Source organism: Microtus ochrogaster, unplaced genomic scaffold (assembly GCF_000317375.1).
Source record: "Microtus ochrogaster isolate Prairie Vole_2 unplaced genomic scaffold, MicOch1.0 UNK1, whole genome shotgun sequence".
NCBI lineage: Eukaryota > Metazoa > Chordata > Mammalia > Rodentia > Cricetidae > Microtus > Microtus ochrogaster.
In genome coordinates this window covers 5694593-5706303 of record NW_004949099.1, presented here as the reverse complement: position 1 = coordinate 5706303, position 11711 = coordinate 5694593, and the positions used below count along the sequence as shown (strand labels likewise).

At 50.7% G+C, this 11711-nt stretch overlaps 1 protein-coding gene across 4 annotated transcripts in view; it reads right to left on the bottom strand.

The window, feature by feature from the left end:
- Slc6a6 (solute carrier family 6 member 6) overlaps positions 1-11711 on the bottom strand; it is an 80623-nt gene that overhangs the window by 55215 nt on the left and 13697 nt on the right. For 2 of the 4 annotated variants that reach the window (XM_026788021.1, XM_005364890.3), the window contains exon 2: positions 10016-10059. The exons of 1 other annotated variant lie outside the window; for it this stretch is intronic. The gene's annotated coding sequence lies outside the window, so the exon portion shown is untranslated. Of the gene's footprint in view, positions 1-8947; positions 8967-10015; positions 10060-11711 lie in introns of those variants that run through there. One more of the 4 variants, XM_026788020.1, reaches the window with a different exon arrangement.

Sequence of the window (11711 nt, the reverse complement as noted above, 5' to 3'; positions counted from 1 at the left end):
TTTTCCATCAAGGGGAAAATAACTTAAAAAAAATCTCCAAGGGGCTGGAGAGATGGGTTAGTAGTAAAGAGTACTTATTCCTCTGGCAGTAAACTAGTTTGGTGGCTCCCCACCATCTGTAACTCCAGTTCCAGGGGATCTAATGCCCTCTTCTGGCCATTGTGAGCACTGCACCCACATGGTGCACATACATACATACATATATACAGGCACATTCATATACATAAAATAAAAATTAACTTTAAAAAAATCTCTATAAGGGGTTTGGGGTATGGTTCAGTGGCAGAGCTTTGCCCGTGTATACACATAATACACAGAGCCTCTGCTTCCACCCTCAGCACTATGGGGGAGGGGGAAATTGCCACCTATTACCACCATGCAGGCCCTAGCAATTCACAGTGGGGTATACCACCACACACCCCAGTGTATTTCTGGCTCTCCCCCTCCTCAATGTTACCTCCTCAGGGAAGCCATCCCTGCCCAGCCTACACCCATCTCCCAGCAATGTGGCCATGGTTCTTCAGCAGTAATCCTGTACCTTCTCTGGTGGCCTCAGATTGCTTTCTGTTCCAGGGCAGGAGCTGGGCCTGCCCCAGGTGCACTGAGAAGAACCTGGATTGACTGTAGTCATAGCAACCCTTTGTTCCTCTAATTCCAACTGTTTTCCTATGGTTGAAATAATAACTGCAGCTGACATGCGGCCACACAGCTCTGGGTGCTTTATATAATTCCACCTAATAACCATGTTTTTTTTTTTTTTTAATCAGGCTAAATATTTCCCCTTCTTCCCTTAAATCCTCCTCCAGTGATTGCTGCCGCTCACTTATCTCCTAATTAGTCCAAAGGTAATGGGACTTCAGAGCACCTTAGCCTGCAGGGACAAAAATCACTCTGCCAATGTCCTAGGCACATGGAGAGACACCCACATGCTCAGCCGGTACATTCCAGGCTCACGGCATCCAACCCTTACTGCCAGTGGAATAAGAGCCATCACCCCACTTTGGAGATGCCCAACCAAAGCTCATGAGGCTAAGCCACTTGACCGAGGTTTACACAGCCAGGAAGAAGCACGCTCCTGAGTCTTGAATCCTTAACTGCTGAGCTCAAGGTTATTTCCAGGTTATCACCTTTAACAACCCAAAGTCCTACCCCCCCTTCAACTTGGCACAGGAAAATACTGACAGTGGCTAAAGGCAGAGGGGCCACTTTGTAAATTAAACCCCCCCTCCCAAATTGAAGAACCCAAGTCTCCAAACCACAGTTGCTTTCACAGGCAGGATGCAGCCACGTGTCATGGTGGCTGTGTGGCAGGTGGTAGTGACAGCAGCAACAGACACCCATATGCCACCCAGGCCTTGCTAAGTGTTCTTCCACTTAATTATACCCAGAACAGGTGAAAGTCAGTAAGACCAGCTGTGACTGCGAAGAACTGACCCTCCGGCTAAGAAAGAAGGCTTGTTTTCAATCATTAAGTTTAACCAGGTTAACACAAGCAAGAGGATAAAGTCCAGGGAACGGCTCCTCTCCAAGACTAATGGTGGAGACAGCCAACTCTAGGGGCTGCCCCTGCCTAAGCCTTTTCTGTAAAGGGACTGCCTCTCCCCACCCACTGCCTGCCCCTACAGCGCCCCCACCCCTCACCTTCTCTGAGCTGTCACTCTGAGCTCTCTGCACACACGGGCACTCAGACTCTCTCCAGAATCCCACCCTCGGCAGCCCAAGGCATAATCAGCTTAGTCATGGATACAGCTTGGGCCTCCCAAAAAAAGTTCTCCTTTTCCTCCTTGGGGGCAAGGATACCTGTGATTTAGGCCACAGCTATAAATAGCCCCTAACTTCATCCTTTTTAATTGACTCATCTATTTATTTGGTCAAGGAGTTCCTTCTGACCCCTCCCCCACCATGGCCGAGTTCTACATTAATACGTCTTCCTGACATCACATGACTGATGCCTGGAAAAAGGGGGGGGGGGTCCCTCCCCTGGCTGCTGCAGCTTTGCTCTCTGAAGTCCATAGCAGGTGACACCTCCTTTTGAGAATCTGGTCCCCAGATTCTACTGGCCTCCTCCTCCTCCTCAGCCTCACCTAGATTTTAACTGGAACTTAATGGGTCACTGGCCATCTGAATGGTGGCCTCTGGACCCTGGCTTCTCCCTGAGGACCTCAGTAGCATCATCTGCTAAATGGACCATCTTGAATTACACAAGACAAGGCTGGAGGAAGGGACTCAGCACAAGATCAGATTCACCCTGGGAGACATCACACACCCTCTGCCCCGGAAGATCAACCGGCTTTTATTTCATGAACCTTTCAAACAAGCACTGACTTTGACCAGGCCCTTCTCAACTCTGTGAAAGGAAGAAACAAACCCACCAGGAAAACACCGGATATTCTGGTTCTCCAACACACTGGGTGTCAAATGAGCATCAGCAGCGAGGTTCTCTATGGCCCACCCAAGCCCTGTGGAACATCTAACTAGGTAAGACTGAGAACAGTGTTCCTTCCAGGACCTCCAGCCAACGTGACTCTTGCGGCTGAGTTGGGGTGAGAGCCAGTTGTGCTTTTCCATCTTGGACACCCGTCATCAAAACAGTTACCTAACAGCTGCAAGCTCCAGCCACAGAACATGGCCACTGGTCTCCACAGTCTGGTTCCCCAAAGCAGAGCAAGACCAACCCCTGGACACAACATCCAGCCTTGAGGTCACCAGGTGAGAGTCCCCTCCCCTGCCCAGAAGATAAGCCAGGCCAAGACACGCCTTTTCTCAGCTTCCTGAAAGTTTCTCTTTGCTTTCGCTCTCGGGCACACCAAGCATTGACACACGCCGCTTCCTCTAAGGGTAATGCCCTTCTGGTTTTCTGCCCACCTGTTGCTTAAGACCTCCGGACATAGTTCATGCGTCCAGAGCTTCCTTATAGAGGTGAGGCTCGATGCTGGAGCGCGTGCCTGGCTGTGGGAAGCCATGGTTTCCATGTCTAGCACATGCACACAGGCACCCATACCCACCGCAGCTTCAGAATCCCATTGCCCTGGAAATCTCCAGACTGAGCAGTCTGCTACCCACCTCAGAGTCCACGGGACACAGCAAAGGCAAAGCCACAGGAAAGTCCACTACATTTGTTTTTGGAGACAGTCTCATGTAGCTGAGGCTAGCCTTAACCTCGCTGTGTAGCTAAGGATAGCCATGAGCTCCTAATCCTCCCAGGGGCTGGGATTTCAAACATACACGCTCACACCAGCAAAAGCCAACAGTTTTTGATGACCGACAACCAGACTTTCGATTCTCACTTTTCATATACATCAGAGAGTTTCCCCCAAACTTCCCCTGCCATCCAGCACTCCTAGCAGCCCTGGTCTTTCCACAGGATAGCAAAGCAAGAAACAGATGAAAAGTAAACTTTCTCAAAGACTGGAAAGGTCAAAGGGAAGGGAAAGTCAAGATCCAGTCCAAGCGGAGAAGGTAAGCTGAGGTGACATTTCTCCTTCGCCATAGGACCCAGGCATCAGTCAGCCTGGAGAAGGTCACTGTGTCACCTGAGTGTGATGGCCCACACCTAGAATATATCCCAGCAGCCAGGAAGCTGAGGCAGGAGGATGGCTGTAAGTTCCAAGCCAGCCAGAGCTGTACAGCAGAACCCTGTCTCAAAAGAACAAAGGCCACCCTAGTTCTGCCTCTTTAAGGGTGACAGATGACTCTGAATGTCTCCAAGAGCAATGCTCTGTGACCACAGTTCAAAAGCTGCATCATAGGAGACACAGGCTTTTAAAAATGGACTCTGGGGCTGGAAAGATGGCTCAGTGGTTAAGAGCGCTGGCTGCTCTTACAGAGGACCCATAGAATGGCACACAGAGAGGTGCATGTGAACGCTGACTCAGTCAGGGCTCTGTATTTTCCCTGGCAATCCTATCCAGTGACCCAAGGGATCCCTGCATTATCCACACCCCAGCACAAAACACAAAGCCTAGTATAATACCAGAGTTTGAATACTCAGGCTGCCTGGTATGAAAAACAAGGTCTCACGCTCTCCCTCCTCAGGCCCCTCCTCTTCTTCCCACCCCCATGGAGCCTCTTTCCTGCTGGCTATGGAGCCCTTTTGAAGTCCTCTGGGCTTTCCCTCTTCAGGTATTCATTACTGAGGGAATGCTATAAAACGACAGACATCCCACCTTCTGCTAGCCTGCTCTCCTAACAGACATTACCAATCAATTGTGGCATTGTTCCCACTGATCAGCACCAGCCTTAGATGAAAGACAAGACAAGGCCCTGTAAGAGAACCGATCAAGGGCTCCAGTTGAAAATCCCAAGACAACTTGTGTTAGAGAACAGCAAAAAAAAAAAAAGAGTCTGGGGGTGAACGGGTAGGACTGCAGGAAGGAGTGGAGGGATGAGGACAGAGGCAGAGAGAGTCAGCCTGGGAAAAGATAGGCAGAGGGAGGTCAGCCAAATGAGGTAAGTGTGGGATCAGATCGGGAGGTGTGCCACGCTGGGGCTGAGACTCAAGCAGGGATTGGGACCTGGGCGGGATCAGTGCTCCTCGCAAGGAAGAGCACTTGGCACCAAGAGGGAGGTCCCTTGGACCAGGGCACCCAGCCCCTAAGTGATAATGGAGCTTCACATCTGGTCATTCCCACCCGAAAAGCCTGTCTGGAAACAAGTGACGCTCCCCATCCCCCAGGTTTTCAGTGGGAAATGGCGGCTGTCCAAGGCACCTCAGTGAAGGGTGGGAAACAGATAAAGATGGCATAAAGGCTCTCCTTCCAGGGATCCTGAAACCAGCCCCTTCTGCAGACTAGGCACCCAGGACTGGCTGGTAACAGGTGAGCAGGTGGAACCTGGCGTTTGTGGGGGAAATCCATGTCACAGCAGCTACAGTATGGGAAACAAGAGCCAGACTGTCCAGACTGCCTTCTGGAGCCTCAGTTTTTCCACCTGTGACATGGGTCAGACTATGGGAGTGCCCAGTACAGTAAGGCATTGTGAAAACGACAGCTCTGTCCCTGTCTGTGTGTGCTGACTTCTTCAAAACAGCAGGGCCCAATCACACCAGCAACAGGAAGGTGTAGCAATGACAGCTACTGTTTATTGAGCAACTGCTATACCCCTGTCGCTGTACCAAAAGTTTTGGTTTTTCTTTCCTTTCCCTCTCAGAAGGCTGCAACGCATGACTTCATACCCATTTTGACAAAGGTCAGAGGAGGCAGGGATGCGTTCAGGGTTACCAGAGAGTGGAGTTTATTTTTAACTTCCTACTGTTGATGGGTTTTTGTTTTGTTTCTGGGTTTATCAGGTCTTCTCCCAATGAGGAAGGCTAGTTGGGGGGGAAGGTTTTGAATCCTCTCTTCTTGAGGGCCCCACAGACAGAGGAGGACTCACTAAATTGAGGCTGCCATTTCCCAGTGCCCCAAAGCTGTTGCGGATGTCAGGCAGGAGGGGCAAAGAATATGGTTTCTGGAGAAACAGAGATTTGAAATTGGGTCTGCACATCTTTAAAATGGGTACCCCAGGATAGAAGTGCGCCTGAGCGGCAGAGCTCGAGGAGCGCATGCGCCCTGGGTTCCGTCCCATGTAGGGAAGGGTACGACTTCTACACTGCATCAAGATATCCCTTGTGCAACCACAGTCAGGTCATTAGACGGAAAAACTCAGAGCTGGCTCCTGCAGCTGAGCCGGTACCGTCACCCCACTGAGTCCTGAAGGCAGGGTGTCCACAGTGGGGCTCTGAGGAAGCTCCATGCTGGGACACTTGGCTAGCCTGCTGAGGCCCTGAGTTCCATCCCAGACACTTAGCCCCCTTCCCAAAAGGGTTGATCTATTACACATTATAAATATGGTTTATCACAAAATAGAAGCAGGCATTGTTCACTATAGACTGTTTTACCAGAAAGAGTAACAACTTCTTATTGACTTCCAATTTTCAGTTATCCTCCTGCCTCCGGCTCCCGAGTCTGGGATCACGGACATGTGTCACCACCCCTGGATCATAGTATTCTTTTTATCCTTCTTTTCCCCCTTAATTCAAAGACGACAGCTTCATTAGAGTTTAAAGAAAATGCCCAGGACAGGCCAGCTAGAAGTCGGAGCAACCGCTCGGAGGACAGGAATGGAGAAGGGAGGAAGCCATGCTGTTTGAGATGAATTGGAATGGAAGACAAGCAGCCACATGGCAGGGAGAGAGAACTGACAGAGAGAGTGAGGGAGCTCAGAACATCCGTGGGGTCTAGTTAGCATCCAAAAGACAGAGGCAGAAAAAGGAAAATGTACCTCATGGGGGCTTGTCAGAACTGGGTCTCATGTATTCTTTTAAGAATAGTTCGCTAGCCGGGCGGTGGTGGCGCACGCCTGTAATCCCAGCACTCGGGAGGCAGAGGCAGGCGGATCTGTGAGTTTGAGGCCAGTCTGGTCTACAAAGGGAGTCCCAGGACAGGCTCCAAAGCTACAGAGAAACCCTGTCTCGGGAAAAAAAAACAAAAAAGAATAGTTCGCTAGCCCCGCCCACAATTGAGACTATGCCCTGTCTCAATTTCAGAGGAAAATGCTGGCCAGATACCTGTGGTCCCACCTACTCAGAAGGCTGAGGCAGAGGGATGGCTAGGGCATAGGAGTTTCAGACCAGCCTAGACGACACAGCAGGACCCCAGTCTTTTGCCTTTTCTGTTTCTCTGTGTAGCCACCCTGGCTGTTCTGGAACTCTGCTCACAGAGACCTGTCTGCCTCTGGCTCCCTAGTGCTGGGATTAAAAGGCGTGTGCCACCACTGTCTGACTCCAGATCTTTTATCTTAATAAAACAAAACAAAACAACAACAACAAAAAAAAAAAAACAGGGTCTTACTCTGCTGTAGACTCCGGGCTACAGCAGAGACCTTCATGCCTCAGTCTCCCGTGTGGTAGGATGACTGATATGTTCCACTTCTGGCAGCTTATGGACACGTGTGTACGCACACACACCACTCCATTATACTGTGGTCACCCCTGCATGGTGGGAAAAAGGTGACTTCCCCCCTTCTTTTAGTACTTTCTGTGTTCAAAACATGACTTTTATCATCAGGGTAAACACACAAATGCCATTTTCTCACTGACGACTCCCCTAGGGAGCAGGAGCTGAGGCCGCACTTTCCAGAGGATAACTGGAGTCCACAGACAAGCAGGAGGTATGCCTGCTCACAGTCTCTTCCTTAGAGTATCTAGCACCCTAAAGGACAAGCACCCCAGAAGTGGACATCCCAGGGGGCAGCACCCTGAAAGGTGAACTTGCCTCTTCAATTGAGGGGGGTGTCGCTACTCTAGGGACTTCTTTGATGCGATAATTCTATGTGGGATGCTTAGCACTAATTTTGTTAGTCCTACTGAGCCCATAAAACTCCCCTGGGCTCACCATGTCTCCATCCATGTCACCTGCAGTGGACCGCAGTTCTCCTGGCTTGACATAACTTCTCCATTTTATAGTGGGGAGTCTGAAACTCAGAGATATTTGGTGATTCCCTTCAAGGTCACACATCAGGCACAGACTGGGGCTAGGCAGGCGGCTTTGTTGTTTGTTCTGTGGTTCTGGAGAAGGCGACCCAGGCCTTATACAGACCCGCTGAGCCACATCCCAGTCCTGAAGCCAGAATGAGCCTGGACCTGCCTGACTCCTCAGCGTTATGCTCCCCACCATAAGGCTGAAAAGATATTATCTCACCCTTCTCAGCTGGAAACCCAAAGGCCAGAGGCCCAACGTGATGTGCAAGGGTGGGCTACACTCAGAGCTCAAGTGTGTATCATTCCTGAATGATATGCTCCCTGCAAATCCACGTGGCGGGTGGAAGGGAGGCCATGAGCCTTTCCAGAAAGAGCAAGCCAGGAGGGCCACAGGAGTGGTGTGGGGCCGTAAGGGCCAAAGTGCCCCGCAGCCTGGTCTACATCTGGGACTGGCACTGAGGAGCAGCCCGGCCTCCATCTGCTCTCTGCCTATGAGGCTGCCAGGCCCCAAGGGGTCAGCCACTAGCACAAGACTCTTTATCTAGAAACAGAACTCACATTCCAGCCTCGGAGCAAGCACGGGCCTCCTTGGCTTCCACTATCCTTGGCTGTTCATTAACCAGGGACAGGAAGGCCTTGGGAAGGGGAAGGGGCTGGGCCTGAGGGGACTCCCTGCCTATGGTGAGGGCAGTAGGGCAGTGCCACCAAGTGGGCACCAGAGTCGGGCAAATGGGTTCAGAGTTGTGGGAACCTGGGAGGTGCTCCTTTATCCCAGAGTCTAGGTTTCCCAATCTGTGCCACGGAGATATCAGTACCTAGTATCCGGCACGACTCAAGTCCACACCCAACTTGCTGGGGGGGTGCAACCATGCCTGGCACTCAGTAAGCATTCCACCTGTTCATCTACCATTTTCAGAGAAAGAACAAGAATTCCTTCTTTCTACGACTCTTGAGGCTGTAACATGGCCCTCGGGGTTGTAACCAGGTAATGTGTTACACTTCCGGGCAAGTCTAGTACTCGCTGACAATAACTGTCCCCAACACATGGCCATTACAGTGAAGACTGAGCACAGCAGAGCGGGTTATCCGTCCACTCAGCTGCTCAGAAAGGTCTTCTCAGCCTCTGGGGATGGGCACATCTGACATCAGAGAACCTATGGTCTCTAGTCGGCTGTTTGCGACCAACACAGGAGCACACTGGGCCAGGGAGAGTGAGAAAAAGTGCAGTCGGACCCAGCCACTAGGGGCAGTTACCAGGGGACTCATGAGAGCTCTACAGATGTCCCCAAGCTGATCATGCCCCAGCCCTATACCAGTGAGAGACCTTCCTTGGGAACTGAGAGTACAGCTCAGGATAGAGCATTGTTTCCACCCAAGGGCTCCGCTTCAGAACCAAGAGAAGAAAAGAGAGAGAGAGAGAGAGAGAGAGAGAGAGAGAGAGAGAGAGAGACAGGGAGGGAAGGAGATTAGATATTAAGAGAGCTCTACCCAGGAAGGTGGAGTTCTCCAACTTGAGAGCAGGGTCCACAGGTGGGTCACAAGATTGATAGAGTGGCAGGACAGGGGAGTGGCTGGCAGATGGCAGGGCAAGAACTTGGAACATTCTCGAGAGCTGTATACACCCTCCACGTCAAGATTAAAAGGACCTCAAAGTCCCGAATTTAAAATCAACTCAGTCTGAAAACAACATCAAAATCCTCCTTCTGGGCACCGTTACAACTCTGAGCTAGAAGAAAGGGGAAAAAAACCAAAGAGACAAAAAAGCAAGCTGTAGTGAGTACCAAGACAGTTAGCAGATTAGATATGAGAACTATGTCAATGTTAAATGTCCGGGGCTGATAACTGGGCTGTGATTACATAAGACGAAGGCCTAGCTCTTATGAAATATGTGAAGGACTAGGGGAAGGGGCACCCCATTTGTGAATTACTCCCCAATGATTCAGCAAAAATACTATTCGTGTGGCTCTCCATAGGACAGACAGCAGTGGGTATGGATAAAACACCCTGGCCAGCAATAACACTAGAACCATCAGTGTGAAGGGCGTCAGAAACTCACTGAGATCTCGGAACGTTGCTGAACATTTTGAGTTTTGTTCTAATAGATCCTTCAGTGAAGCTGGGGCTATAGTTCAGTGGTAGGGCTCAGAATGAGCACCCCTCCATCCCCAGCAGCACGCGCATGCACGCGCACATGTGTATATGTGTGTGCGCCTCCGCACAGAAGAGATTAGAGAGGTTTGGGATCAAAATCTGGAGCATCCTGTCTGGAGCCAGGCCACCCTTGAAGTGGGTCTCAGAATCAATTCATCCAAGTTCCCATACCCCATGCAGCATCTGCTACATCTACTCTCTGGCACAGCATGAGTACAGGCAGGTCAGGTGACCCTCCACCCAGAGGTGCCAAGAACAAGGTAATGGGGCCACCTCAGGGATTTTGTCTTCCTCTGGAGCCTGGAGGACACTTTAAACGGGAGACTCCTCCCCCATGGGATCTGGCAGTGGGTGGCAGTAAGGGGGGGGGGGCTGAGCCTGTAAGGAAGCTGAAAAACTACTTACACTTGAAAGGCTCCTCTGAAGAGGCTGTGGGGCTGGCTCTGCACCTGTCGCAAAGAGGAAACAAAAAGGTGTGGTCAGGGCCCAGGGTGACCAGGTCTGACCATGGGTGACTCTCAACACACATATGTTATGGAGGGGCTTCCTTTGAGCCTGTGGGACCAGGGACCTGACATGGGAATGCTGAGTCCCAAGCATGGATAGGCACACACAGACCTGCACTCTCACCTAAGGGCTAATGCAGCCCTGTGTGTCAGTCAGACACAAACATATCCTCCCTCCCTCCCTCCTCCTCCTCCTTTCCTCTCCTCAGTCTGAATCCTTCCGCTGGCTTCAGTGCTCTTGAACCCAGACAGCCCAAGTTCCAGGGAATCACACTGTGAGGAGCTGCTGGAAGCCCAGGTAGGTTTGATGTACAAAAAAGGTCCCTTTTGCCTGGCGGTGGTAGCACACGCCTTTAATCCCAGCACTCGGGAGGCAGAGGCAGGTGGATCTCTGTGAGTTCGAGACCAGCCTGGTCTACAAGAGCTAGTTCCAGGACAGGCTCCAAAACCACAGAGAAACCCTGTCTCGAGAAACCACAAAAAAAAAAAAAAGGTCCCTTTTAATGTTGGACGTGGTGGCGCATGCCTTTAATCCCAGAGCTTGGGGGGTGGGGCAGAGGCAGGCAGATCTCTGTGAGTTCGAGACCATCCTGGTCTACAGAGTGAGTTCTAGGACAGCCAAAGATACACAGGGAGGAAGAAGGAAGGAAAGAAGGAAGGAAGGAAGGAAGGAAGGAAGGAAGGAAGGAAGGAAGGAAGGAAGGAAGGAAGGGAGGGAGGGAGGGAGGGAGGGGAAGGGAAAAGAAAGGAAGGGAAAAGAAAGAAAGAAAGAAAGAAAGAAAGTAAGTTAGTTCCCTTTTGAGCCAGGGAGATGGCTTGGCAAGTGAAGGTGCTTCCTGCCAACGCAGATAACCTAAGTTTGTTCTCCCGGGCCCACAAGGTAGAAGAAGAGAGCTGACTCCTGCAAGTTCTCCTCTGACCCTGCTCGGATATAAATACACATATCATACACACATACCATACATACATATAACAACCTTTTTAAAAAGAGAGGTTCATTTTTGCTAGTATGCATTGGTAAGTCACTCACTAGACCAGATCAGAAAGCCCATACCACTACCAGCTCTGTAAACTGCCCAGGTTCCTGATCTGTCCCTGGCTATCCATCCCCCTATGGACATGGCAAGGCTAGACAGAGGGCTGGAGAGGATTCTTTTATTGGGATCATCATCATCGTTATTATTATATTTCTTTGTGTGTTGGGGTGGAGGTATCACGTGGAGGTCAAAGGACAACTTGCAGGAGACTCCTTCCACCATGTGGGTCCTGGCAGTTGACTTCGGGTCACTGGCTGAGCCACCTTGACAGCCCAGCCCCAAGAGTCTTAGAAGGCAGATCAGGAAACCTGCTGAACTCCACTGTCCAGCAGCTCTCCCCTGGGGATGGCCCAGAAGCCATCTCATGGATTCTGACTTATTTGTTCATGTTAAGGTGTTACGGTGAACCCCAGAGTGCACGCTCAGTGGGAACACCACAACAGGGCTGCACCATAGATGATGATGCTGCTGCTGCTTCTTCTTCTTCTTCTTCTTCTTCTTCTTCTTCTTCTTCTTCTTCTTCTTCTTCTTCTTCTTCTTCTTCTTCTTCTTCTTCTT